Raw genomic sequence first — 14,233 nt, forward strand, 5'->3', positions numbered from 1 at the left:
CATCTTCAAAACGGGAGTCAGAATAGATACCCCCGAGCCCTTCCCAATGCCCCTTAGAAGGCCGTGTTAATCTACTCGCCATCCCCGGCTGCTACGCGGGTCCCCTGCGGAGGAGCGGGGTCTCCACCAGGACGGCCTTGTGTAGATTTCCTCTCTCTGGAACAGACCCCTCGCTTTCCTCGGGGAACTCTCCCTGGCCTCCTTCCACTCCATGACAGGGGCAGGAGCAGGACCAGGCCCACACTGACTTCTGGGGCCAGCAGGTGGCGTGGTGGTTAAGGTGTTGGACACTCCCACATAGCTGACCACGGTTCAAGTCTCAGACCTGGTGCTTGCTTTCTCATTTTCCCTCTTCCTCTCTCTGTCTCTCTGCTCAAACTAAAACTAAATTGATGAATAAATAAAATTAAATAAATATTATTAAAAAAAAAAAAAGAACAAGTCCCAGACACCTTTTCGGCCCATGTGGCTGACTGCCTTTGGGTCCCAAGCCCAACGGCTTTGAGGACAGCACCACCCCGCTCAGGGGAATGGCCATGCCACAATCCCTTCTCTGCAATTTTCCTTTTGGGATTTTGAGCATGCACACACTTGTGCCTGCAGTGAGTTTCAAGCTCCCAGGTCCAGAACTTGAACCATGGTTGATCATGTGGGAGTCTAGTGTCTTAAGTACTATGCCACCAGCTGGTCCCACTTTTTATTTCCTAAGAATTGTCTGTGCTATCTCTTTAAATTTGATAATAGAGGATATTTGGTGTATGTACAAGTCATCAACATTTAATGAGGGAAATTTCTATGAAAACAAATTTACAAATACAAATATTAATCATTAGAGAAACCTATAAACCTTGTTTTTGAGTCTAGAGAGCAGACAGTTGAGAGATTTCTAGACATTGTTCTCTAAGATAATGGAGTGAGGACTATCTAACAAATTTCTGTGTTCATTGTCTGAATGATTGAAGTGTTAAAATAGACAACAGTGTCAGTCATAGTTAATTCCCAAAATGCAACAGGAAAGATGCAAACATTCTGGTGGACTTTCCATTGGACTATGTATGTAGCAGTAGCTCTAAGTACCAAGGTACAAAGACTATCATGGTGAAGAGTTTTTTGACATTATATTAAGTTATCTGGCGACTGGGTACTGAACACTTAGATATTAGCGGGAGTGCAGCTTTGAAATAATCAGATTCTTGGAAAAGACCCCAGTAGTCAGGCCTGGGTCTTTAGGATGTCACATAAAGAGAAAAGAAGAAAAATTGGAATGTTTATGGGTGAGTGAAACAAGCCAGGCTATGAAAGACAGACATTATAAGTTTCCACTTAATGTATACCAACTGTCTGCATATTATGGCAGAAACTGAAAGACTAGAGGATATAAAAGTATGAAAAATGGGAATACTGAAGACTGGGAAGAAAGTGGGAGAAGTGAGAGAGTGTTGTGAAAGAAATTAAAGAGAAAAAAAAAGGCAAGACATGTATGGGAAATAGAAATAGATTACTATCTGTTGATGATAATGTGTATACTATACTCAACTGAACTGATGTGAAGTGTATTCATGTTGGCTAAATTCACTTTACAAGCTAAGTGATGTATAGTGATCAAATGTGTAAAAAATAAATTCAAATAAAAGAAATATTTTCCCACAGTGCTTAGCTGTTGAAAATATAAAAAAAAGAAAAAAATTAGAAAAATCAATTTGAAGAGTTACAGTCAAATAACTTGAATTGAAGATTGGCTAAGGCCTAATAAAATATATGACAATAGGATCCAGTTCAAAATAGAGGCATATATTAAAAAAGGACTAGCATCTGATAACCTACAGGAATGTGGTATAATTTTCCATTGATACATATTTTTTCCTACCTATGCCCATCCCCCTTTTGGTAAAATGTTTAATATTATTTTTTTCAATTAATTTATTTATTAAAGTATTTGCCATAGGATATGTATGCTCACCTGAGAGAGACAGTGAAAGAGAAAGTGAGACATCACCCGCTCCTAAGGGGATGGCCATGGTGCAATCCTTTCTCCTCCATTCGCCTACTGGAATTTTGACCACACATGCATACTGGAATTTTGACCACACATGCACACATGCCCGGTGTGAGAGTCAAGCCACTGGATCTGGAACTTGAACCGCAGTTGACGTGTGGGAGTCCAGTGCCTTAACCACTATACCACCTGCTGCTCCTAAAATTATTTTTTAAAATAATAGTTTGGTCTCATTAAATTTGGTCTGGCAATTTACATTAGTGCAGTGAGATGATAACTGACCACAAAGAGTCTTATTTAAGAAGTCTTTGCCTACTCCAATGTCTCCCAGAGTTTGCTTTGCGAAACGTTTTGTATCCAACTGCAAAAAGAAGTCTGAACCCCTATCTGTCACCATTAACAAAAAATCAACTCTAAGTGGATAATAGATCTAAACCTAAGACCTCAAACTATAAAACTACTGCTGGAAAACACGGAGAAACTCTGGGTGACATTGGGGTAGGCAAAGACTTCTTAAGCAAGACCCCCAAAATATAAGCAATAATCCCCCAAAGAGACATGTGGGATTACATCAGATTAAGAAGTTTCTGCACAGGACCAGCGGTTAGCGTAATGGCTATGTTGCTAAACTCCCATGTAGTCAACTGTGGTTTGAGCACCAGACCCAGTGACTTAAACTCATGCCAGGCATGCGTGCTTGCAGGTCCAAGATCCCAAGAGGAGAATGGAGAATGGATTGGCACGTGGCCATCCCACCTGGGAGGCGATTTCTCGCTTTCTGTCTCTCTGTCTCTCTCTGTCTTCCTGGCGAGCACACATGCCCTATAGCAAAAACCTCTCAAAATAAAAAAATCTGGGACCAGCAGTTTGTGTAATGGCTATGTCGGACTCCCACGTAGTCGATTGCGGTTGGCGTCCCGGACTCGGTGGCTTAAAAGTCACGCCGGGTGCATGTGTGTGTGTGCCCAAGATCACGAGAGGAGAACAGAGGAGAAGGGATTGCGGCGTGACCATCCCCCCTGGGGGGCGATTTCTCTCTTTCTGTCTCTATGTCTCTGTGTCTGGCAAGCACACACGCCCTATAGCAAAAACCTCTCCAAAAAGAAAAAAATTTTAAAAAAGAAGTTTCTGCATAGCAAAAGACACGGTAATTAGTATGAATCCACAACCCTGGGAATGGGAGAGAATTTTTGTTAACTGTGACTCAGATAAGGGACTGATAACCAGAATACACATACACAGGGAACTCTAGTGGCTTACTCAGAAGAAAATGATTAACCCAGTTAAAAGATGGGCTACGACATGGCTGATAGAAGCAAACACAATTGTGGAACATGGTTAGAGAGAGTGAGGTATGCACAACAACCAGCTTCTCTGAGAACAAACAAAATATCTAAGATTTCCTGAGAGCTAAATCTTAATGGGGTTTGTGAGAAAGAGACATCATTAATCTATTAAGAAGTATGTTGGGGACCAGCAGTTGGCATAATGGCTTTGTTGCTGGATGTTCATGTAGTAGACTGCAGTTCAAGTCTTGAACTCAGTGGCTTAAACCCACTCTGGGTGTGTGTGCTTATGCATACTCCAGATCCCAAGAGGAAAATGGAGGAGAACGGATTGCACGTGGCCATCACCCCTGGGGGATGATTTCTTGCTTTCTGTCTCTCTGTCTCTTTCTGTCTTTCTGGTGAGCGCACACACCCTACAGCAAAAATCTCTCAAATAAATAAATAAATAAATAAATAAAATTGTGTTGACTTCATGATGCAAATAACATACTCAATCACTCACTTCTCAAATCTATCCCACTAGGACTCAAATGTAAAAACATGAGCCTTTGAGGGATAAAACAATTATATACAGCTAATAGATTTTTAAAAAATTATTTCATTTTCTATTATACAATCACGTTATTTAGCTTACAAAGTGACTATTTCAATATGTGAACATTTCTCCCTAGTCCAGTTGATAAAACTATAAAATTATCTTCAACAGATAATATGACATTTCTTTGTCCCATTAATGCTTTGCCTCTTTTTTTTTTTTTTTTTCTAAATGTCCTTCCTTAGATTCTATTCTTTCACACACACTATATCTGGTATTCACGTCCATTTACAAATTTTTCTATATCCTTTAGTTAATCAGTTTTTTTTTTTCCTTTCCTAATGGTAATGGCTAGCAATTTCAGTACTAATTTGAAAAGAAGTGGTGAGAGTGATAAGAGAGGATGTATGCATGGTGCAATAATTGAATATTGGAAGGTAATCAGCATATCTATCAAATTCATATGCTTATCATATCTTTGTAGAGAACATTTCAAAATCTCACTTCTAGCTATTTTGAAATATGCAGTACATTATTATTTTTTATTCATTTTTAATTTATTTTTAATTGCTCTTTCTTTTATACATTCAATCACATTATTTAGCTTACAAAGTAAATATTTCCTTTTTTTCTGTATTTACACCCATTTATTGTGTTTGTATATCTTTTAGTCTATCAGTTTCAGTCATAGAGTGCAGACACTTCGGTATATATTAAGTGGGGACATACAATGTCCCTCCTTCATATCCAGGCTTGCCTCACTCAGCAGTAAATCTTCCATATTCTTCCACTTTCTGTCAAAAGCCAGGATTTTTTTTTTTTTATGGCTGAATTGTATTCCATAGAGTATATGTGCCACAGTTTTTTAATCCATTCATCTGTTCAGGGCCATTTTGGTTGGTTCCCTGTCTTAGCAATTGTGAATAGTGCCTCAATAAACATTGATGTGCAAGCACTTTTCCGATTAAGAATTCTTCTGTCCTTTGGGTAGATACCAAGGAGTGGGATTGCTGGATCATATGGTAGTTCTATTTGTAGATTTTTGAGGAGTCTCCAAATTGTTCTCCACAGTTGCTGGACTAATTTACAATCTCACCAGCAGTGTAAGAGAGTTCCCCTTTCACCACATCCCCACCAGCATTTATTATTTTTTGTTTTTTTAATCTTAGACATTCTTACTGGGGTTAGGTGGTATCTCATTATTATTTTTAAATATGATTACACCATAAATATGTACAATTAGTATGCATCAGTTAAAAGTTACCTAAGCCATAGTTCCTTAATGCACAGCTACGTACTGTTCAGAGGGCGCTATAGATACCATATAGCTGACTGTGGTTCCAATACATGCCTTGGTGGCTGAAAAAACATGCAAGACTTTGATTTGCATCTTCCTTAAGATAAAGGATGTTGCACCTTTCTTTTCATATGATTTTTGGCTGTTTGTATATCTTCTTTAGAGATTTGTCTGTTCAGCTCATTTCCCCATCCTTTAATTGGGTTGATTTTTTGTGGGGAGGGGTGAGCTGCTTGAGTTCCTTGTATAGTCTGGTTATCAGTTCTGAAGCATTTAAAATGAAATGAAATTAAATTAAATTAAACACACACATAAAAAAAAATGCAGGGCACATGCACACATGTCCAGGATCTTGACAAGATAGAGAAATGGAGCCAAGAAAAACATTGCAGTGCAACTAAGTTCTGTTGGGGTATTCTCTGTCTCTCACTGTCTCTCTCTCACACACACACACACACATAAACACACACACACTGACATAAAATAAAAATAGTTTAAAAACAAATTGCAGGATAATTAATATTAAAAATAATATTTTAATGATTTTTGTCATAGGATAGGGGTTTTCACCATAGAAGAGAGAGACAGAGAGAGACAGTGAGAGGGAAAGTGAGAAATCATCCCCTGGGGACATAGCCATGCCCCAATCCCTTCTCTTCCAGTCTCTTCCTGGGCTTTTGGGCAGGCATGCACACATGCTAATTGATGCTAATGATGAAAGTAAGGACACATGTTACAGGCCTATTGATAGAATTGTTCAAGTACATTAGTATTAAACAAATAAACATCCTAGAGTCTTGTGCAAGTATGTGCTTTGCTATTATTTGGCAATTGTGTTTATTTTATCTATGTAATAATTGTATCAATGTTTCTTAAAAATCCGTTAAATATAGACTCATGTTAATCTGTAAATTTGTCAAGCTTCAGTCAGATGCTGGAAAAAAATGAGTAAACAGAATAACTGAATGAAGTCTAGTTATGTTTCTAACATATTAGCAATATTGAATTGAGGAGCTAGCTTGTGGTGCACTGGTAATGTAACTGTACCTACAATGGGAAGGTCCTGGGTTCACTTCCTGGTCCTCCCTAAGCATTCAGAGTTGTTTCCGTGACCTGGGTGGACTGAGACTGGGAGTTGTATCATGGTGAGAAGGCCCTCTTGGATGCTTATCGCTCTGTCTGTCTATGGGCAATCTCATGGAAGAAATCAATAAATAAACCTTTAAAAATTATAATACATTTCTTTTTTTTCTGTTGGGTTACCATCAGAATAGGAGTGGCTGGCACTGGACTGATAAATGCCTTTTTTTTTTCCTTTTATTTCTTTTTACATTTTCCACAAACATTTACTTTACTTATCAAAAAATTTTTGTTCATACTCCATAGTTCTTGATAGTTAAAAAACAACTTTCAAAACTTCAAAATACTGAATTTTAAAGATAATGTTCAAAATATTTCTTTTTTATTATTATTATCATCATAATCTTCTTTATATTACATTGGATTACATATAACTTTACAGTGTATTACATTGCTTTTTCAAAAGGGAATGTCATGCATATCAGTCAATACAGAAACATTAATCTCCCCACTTCAACATTCAGTATCTTTTCTATGTTTTCCCCAATCATTACTATTATTATTCTAATTATTTTTTAAAACAGTCAATCGCTATTTCTCACTTTGCTTGTAAAAAGACTTTGCCCATGATGAAATACTTCTCAGACCAATCCAGTTGAGAATACTATACATATCATCATCAATATACTATTAGTTGTGGTTCTGTAATGCATATTTCTTTTATTGTGAGAAGATATATTCCTTCTCTATTTATTTGAAAGCTTTTATTATGAAAAGATATTAAATGTGAAGATTCAATGTAATCCTATCAAGATTCCAATGTCCTTTGTCACAGAAATATGGAAAAAAATCCTAAAATATACACAGAACACAAAAGACCCTGAAAAGCCAAAACAATCTTGACAGCCACTCCCCCCAAAAAGGAAGTGGGATGTAGCTGATTTAAAAATATATTATAAAACCATAGTAATCAAAACATTGCATGGGACCTGCAGATGGCATAATGGTTACATCACTAGATTCCCACGTAGTCTTCTACAGTTCAAGTCCTGGACTCGGTACTTAAAACTCACACTGGGTGCATGTGCATTCGTGCCCAAGATCCCAAGAAGAGAATAGAGAAGAGATTGCAGCATGGCCGTGCCCCTTGCAGGATGATCTCTCACTTTCTGTCCCTCTGTCTCTGGCAAGTGCACACATACTCTATAGAAAAAAAAATGAAAACACAGCACAATCATAAAAAAAGATGTATAAATCAATGGAAGAGAGTAAAAGAACCCAGATTAAACCCACATATTTATAGTCAATTGATTTTTGATAAAGGTACCAAGAACACCTCATTGTAAAGTACAGGTTTTCAACAAATTATGATGAGAAAAGTAGAAATCTACATACAGCAGAATAAAATTAGACACATATCCCACATCATATACAAAAATTAAATCAAGATTGTTTAATGAATTAAACAGAACATGGAAAAATATATCACTACAAAGAAAAAAAAAAAAGTAATAAGAAAGCTCCACAACGTTGATCTGGGTAATGACATATTTTTTTCCCATAGGTTTTTGCCATAGGGTGCATCAGCTTGCTGGAGAGAGAGAGAGATAAAGAAACAGATGGAGAGAGAGAGACAGCAAGAGGCAAAGTGAGAAATCACCTCCCAGGGAGGATGGCCATGACACAATCTCTTCTCATCCATTCTCCTCCTGGGACTTTGGGCACTCATGCACATGTGCCCAGTGTGATTATCAAGCCTCCATCTTTGGGATTTGAGCCATGATCCACCATATGGGAATCCAGTGCCTTAATCACCATGCCACCTCCTGGGCCCAAGGTAATGATTTTTAATAAGACCCAAAAAATAAAGGTGATGAAAGTAAAATTAGACAAATGGAATTGCATCAAACAAAAAAGCTTCTGCACCGAAAAGGAAACAATTAACAGAGTGAAGACACTACCCTTGGGTTAAGGAAAAATATTTCCAAACCACACAACCTATGAAAGCATAGTATCTAAAATATATAGGAAAATGAAGCAACCAAATAGCAAACAAATAACTCAATCAAAAATGGGCAAAATATCCAAAGAGATATTGCTCAAAAGAAGACAGCAAGTGACTGAATGATATTTCCAAAAATGCTCAAAATCACTAATAATCAGAGAAATGCATATTAAAACCACAATGAGATATCACCTCACACCTATTAGAATAATCAAAAAGAAAAAGATAAGTGTTGGTGTGGACATGGAGAAAATAAAATTCTGGTATGCTGTTTGTGAGAGTGTAAATCAGTACAGCAATGATGCAAAACAGTGGGAAAATAATTAGAAATGGAACTACCAGACTGTCTTGATGGTGCAAAAGTAATGTATTGATTAAGTGATGCTGAATTCATATGGAAGATTGAGGGTTCAGTTCCCCGGTTGACTTGCACATGCCAATGATCCTGTCTTGCTAGGAAGGCTGGTGGAGGGTGGGGTTTGACCCAGAGTAAGACCCTGTTGAAGATACTTGTCTTTTTCTTTCCTGTTGCTCACTCTCCTAAAGTAAATAAATTTTTTTAAAAAATTGAAGTCTTTGCCATAGGGCACGTGCATTTGGGAGAGACAGAAAATGAGAGTGAGAAGAAAAATGAGAAATCACCTTCCCCACAGGAGGGGTGGCCACACTGTAACCCCTTTTCTTTAAATTTCCTCCTGGAATTTTGGGCATATACACATGATTTTTTCCAGCCACCTGGTCTGGGCCCCAAACTCTGGCAAGAAATGAGAAATCATCCCCACTAGGGGAGATGGCCAATCTACAGTTTTTCTTCATTTTCCTCCTGGGATTTTGGTCACTCGTGCACACCCACCTGGCATGAATTTCAAGCTACTGGGTCCAGGACTTGTGGTTGACCCTACCCTGTGGGAGTCCAGCACCCCAATCACTATACCACTTGCTGGCCCATCCACTTTCTTAATACTGTCACATGCGAATTTAGGGGCGACAGATTTAAACCATAACACTCAGAAGAACGGAAAGTAGAATGGTGGCTGTCAGAAGCTGGAGGGTCAGGGAGGTTGGGGAGACAATGGAAAAGGGGAAATGTTGTTCAATAGATATAGTTACAGTCAGACAGGAGGAATTAGTCTTAGTGATCTATAATAAAGCAGGGTGGCCATAGTAATGCTAAGAATGTATAGTTCAAAATCAATTCAAACTAAAGTTTAAACGTGTTCACCACAGAAAGATGCTCTTCTGGGGAGATAGCAAACATGTTAATTAGCTTGATACAGTCTTTCCACAGTATGCATATATCAAAGCATATATTGCACCTCATAAGTGTATATGATTTTTATTTGCTATGTAAATAAACGTTTTTTTAAAAAAAAAAAAACAATATTTTTTGGCAAGAGAATATAACTGATCTTTTTTGTGAGAGTGATGCACTTCTTAAATGTTAAATTACAAATTAGAATAATTTTTAAATGTTGTGGTCAATGCTCAGCAACAATGGCTTGTTCTAGGACACTGGATACTGCAAGCAGGCTAGGACATGGAAGGAATGGATTCAATTCTTGGTTGAACCAAAAGGTCAGGCTTGGTAGTATGTGCCTGTAATCTCAGGGACATAGGAAGCTGAAGCAGAAGGTCAGGAACTACACTATGGCTTGAGCAATATCACAAAACACTGTTAAAAAAAAAAAAAAAGCAAGGCATAGGGGCATGTAAAAAAAAAAAGCCAGGCATAGTGGCATGCACCTATACTCCCTGCTCAGAGGCTGAAGCAGGAATATTAGAACCTGATGACACTGTCTAAAGAGAAGAGCCTATGATTAAAAATCTAATAATTCATTATAGCAATAACACTTGGGCAAAAATAATTAGATTGTTTTGTGACATGCAGCATTTTAAATAATAACTACATTTATTACCAAACATATCACAACTACATACATAATCAAGCTTTTCTGTCTTTTTTTTTTGAGTTTTTGTCTTAGGGCATGTGTGCTCACCAGAGAGAGAGACAGAGACAGTGAGATGGAAATTGGGAAATCATCCCCCAAGAGGCAGGGCCATGCCACAGTCATTTCTTCATTCTTCTCCTCGGATCCTGGGCATCATGAGTTTCAAACCACCAGTCTGACCATGAGGGAGTCCAGCTACAGAACTTCTGTGCCAGAAGATGGCCTCACAAAATAAACTTTTCAATATTGGGATGATACATTTTTTTAAATAATAAAGATAGGATAAAAATACATTGAGAGTAGGAAATTATTTTAAGAATTGAATTCTTAATCTTCTTTACCAAGGTAGATTGTTCCAAAGATGAAGAAATATTTTGTAATTTTTTGCCAGGAAACTTTGCCATTTAGCCAACCTTGTAGCCTAGTGGTAAGGGAACTGTTTCCATCATGGCCAACCGTGATTCCAATCCTGATTCTGGCAGCTTGACATACACCCTAGGGCATGAGCGCTTGCCCCAAATTATGACAGGATGGAGAAATCCAGAAGGTATGCAGCCTGACCATGCCCCAGTAGTTGGCGCTTTCTCCCTCTCCCTCTCCCTCTCCCTCTCTGTCTCCATGTTTCTCTCTGGTAACTGCACATACCCTCTGGCTATTAAAATTTTAAAAAATGGAAACTTTGTCATTTTAACAGAAAGAAAAATGAACTTTAAAGTTTCATCACTACACTGTTAAGGTCATTAAAACAAGAACAAAAACAACTAACCCTTAAATGCATCCATATAGTATTAGCTGACTTTGACCTTGAAATATAAAATTATTTTTTCACAAACCTGAAGCTTTCTATTTCCATCTATTGCTGTCTTATTCGTTCCCTATTTCTCATTCTACTGTAGGAGAAAGTTACTTTATTCCCTTAACAATAACACATCCTACATTTCTTGTATACTTTGAAGTAAAATCACATCCTGCTCTCTTAACATACTTTGTATACAAAGTTGTTTTTCTCTTCCTCTCTTATTGTTTCTAGTAAACTGCATATTTCATTTTTATCTTAGTCAAGGGTGAACGGAAACATTTCAACTCCCCCTGGAGATAAGAATAACGCTAAACTAGTCCAGTGTTTAGATAAACTTATTCTAGACAGGAACTGAAAGAAATATGGTTGAAGTCAGTAAAGCATACCATTGATTTGATGTTATAAAACACTGAGATTTTAAGAAATCTAAAAACCAATAAATATATATGTCTTATTTTTCTTGTATTTTTAATTTATAGACATTTTCTTAGATATTAAAGAGGCAAGGCCTTAAACCTAAGATGATGGTAAAAGTTTTGAGACAAATGAGAAGTAAGTGGGTTTACCTAAGTCCTATCAACATCAGGCTAACATTATCTACACCATCCAGTTTGATATGCTGTCAAAACACCTATTTTAATTTTTTTCTCTGAGTTCAGATTGGCTCAATGGAAAAAAATATATGTATACCTACATCTGTTGTTAAAATGTCTCTATTTTTCTTTCTGCATTAAAAAAAATTTATTGTGATTTCTCGTTTCCATATAATCCTTGGACATCTTTTTGGGATACAGAATGTTTTTTGTTTTCAAAGAATGCATGCAGAATGTAATAAATCAACGATGTTGACACATTCATCATATTCAATATTGTGTATTACATTATGTTTTTTTTCCTACGGTGTGGTACATCCTTGCATAACCTATTCTAGTTTTTTACTTGCATATTTGTATCTCATGAATATTCTTTCTGAACCCCCATCTGCCACTCCCATGGACCTTCTGGTATCCACCATTAGTCTCTATTTTTATGCCCTTGAGTCCTTCAGATTCTGCCATAGAGCATGGACCTATGGTATATGTTATGCAAAGATATACACTATGCCTTTTATAACCTGGCTTATTTCACCTAGCAATATATTCTAAGTTTATCTACTTTGTGTTAAATGACAGCATCTTGTTTTATTTTATGACTGAGTAATATTTCAATTGTGTGTATGTGCCACATTTTCATAATTCATCAGTTTGGGAGCACTTAGGTTGATCCTATGTCTTAGCTATTCTGAAAAATGCTGCAATAAACATGGATGTGTGAATATTGGACAGAGTGATTTTCTTGAAAAAATATCCAAGAACGATGTCACAGGGTCCTATGGAAGTTCTATTTTTAGATTTTTGAGAAACTTTTTTTTTCCACAGTGATTTTACTAATTTATAATCCCATCAGAATGATCAAGGATACCCCTTTTCCAAAATCTCACCAGTCTTAATCTTGGTCTTTTGTTTTTTGAAGTTTACTTAGATTGGGGTTAGATGATACTTCACTGTAGTTTTTATTTGCATTAATCTTATGATAGGAGATGTTGTCCTTCTTATATAAGATGCTTTTTAGCCATTTCTATGTCTTACTTCAAGAGTCTTCAGATCATGGTTTATTTTTAAATTGTATTATTAGGATTTATTTATTTATTTATTTATTTTTCCTTCTGGATAAGCTGTTTGAGTTCCTTAAGTGTCCTGGTTGTACATCTCTTATCAGAAATATAGTTTGCAGGCTGTTGCTCAGTAACCCCACCAGGTGTTGGGCTCCAGGCCTTCCAGCTGGGAAGTCTGCGTCTCCCCTGTCCACCGCCAGCCTCCCTGGATTGGCAGCAATCTCGGAGCAGCTCGCCTCAGGGTGCCTGGGTCGTCCATAGGCAGCAGCTAGGGTCAGGACGACTAATTACAGTCAGAAGCAGCGAAACGAGCTGTAGGCTCTGGAGCCCATCTACCCAGACTCCTTCACAGCTTGATTGTAGACTGATCCAATTCTAACAACTAGTCTTCCAAAATATAAATGGACTCTTCTGATACCACAGTCTCCTTCAGGAGTGCATCACTTGATAAGGTCCTGCTAAGTTTATCAGAAAATCCTCCTGGTTTCACCATTGTCGTGACATCTGAAGCTGGAGAAAATGAAACTGTCCAGACTATTCTCAAATTTACATACAGTGAAAAATATCCAGATGAAGTTCACTGTATGAAATATTTTCCCAGGAAAATCTAGAAGATAATGATGTCACAGACATTTGAAAATTATCAGCATTACAGGCTGAAGAAAATCTTGATGACTTTTACTCTAGTGACAGCCGTGCAAGAATAATTAAACGAAATAGTAGATCAGATAGAAACTGAGAGGAAAAAAAGAAACAAAAAGAACAGGAAGCAGAACAAGTCGAAAAGCCATTACTCCGTGGCACTCCTGTTGTGATTCAAAAGTTGTTACATTAGAAAGCCAAGTTTGATGCAGAACTCTTGGAAATCAAAAAGAAATGGGTGAAAGAAGAGCAAGTAGGAAAAAACAAATCAAGTGGGAAGCATTTGTTTGAAACAGATCATAATCTTGACTCTTCTGACAGCCAGTTTTTGGAGAATGCTGTAAACAATGTGGAGGTAGATGAGTCTTTGTTCCAGGAAATGGATGACTTGGAGGTAGAGGATGATGATGATCCAGATTATAATCCTGCTGACCCAGAGTGTGACGCTACTGACTAATTTGTCCCCATCTGCAAAGAGGCTAGACTGCCACAGCATCTGTGGCTATGTATAGAAGGCTTTGATTTGCATTTTTTCCTAAGAAAATAAAATTTTCAGGAGAATATTCTTCTGATAACCTTTGCCATTGAACATAATAAACTGACCTTAAAATTTCAAATTAAAAAAAGTAAAAGAAATGTAGATTGCAAATGTCTTCTCCCATTTTGTGTGTTATCTCTTTACTCCCTTTCCTGTTTCTTTTGTTGTACAGAAGCTTTTTAGCTTTATGTTAGCCAGCTTATCCATTTTCAGTTTTGTTGCTTGTGCTTTAGGGAGCTTATTTAAGAAATCTTTGGGAGCCTGTAGGTGGCATGGTGATTAAGGCATTGGACTCCCACGTGCCCACCAAGGCTCAACTCTCAACCTGGTGGCTTTCTTTCTTACTTTCCCTCTCTCTCTGTCTTTCTCTGGTGAGTATATTTACCCTATAGCAATTTTTTTTTTTGAGAGGTTTTTCACTATAGGGCGTGTGTGTTTGCCAGACAGAC

General features: G+C 37.4%; 1 pseudogene; it reads left to right on the plus strand.

Annotated features, from left to right (window-relative positions):
* Positions 1-8,013: 8,013 nt before the first annotated feature.
* On the plus strand, positions 8,014-13,703 carry LOC102493270 (RWD domain-containing protein 1-like; annotated as a pseudogene).
* The last annotated feature ends 530 nt before the right edge of the window (positions 13,704-14,233 follow it).

The sequence above is a fragment of the Tupaia chinensis genome, unplaced genomic scaffold (genome assembly GCF_000334495.1).
Source record: "Tupaia chinensis unplaced genomic scaffold, TupChi_1.0 Scaffold148049_1, whole genome shotgun sequence".
In the NCBI taxonomy this organism is placed as follows: Eukaryota; Metazoa; Chordata; class Mammalia; order Scandentia; family Tupaiidae; genus Tupaia; species Tupaia belangeri.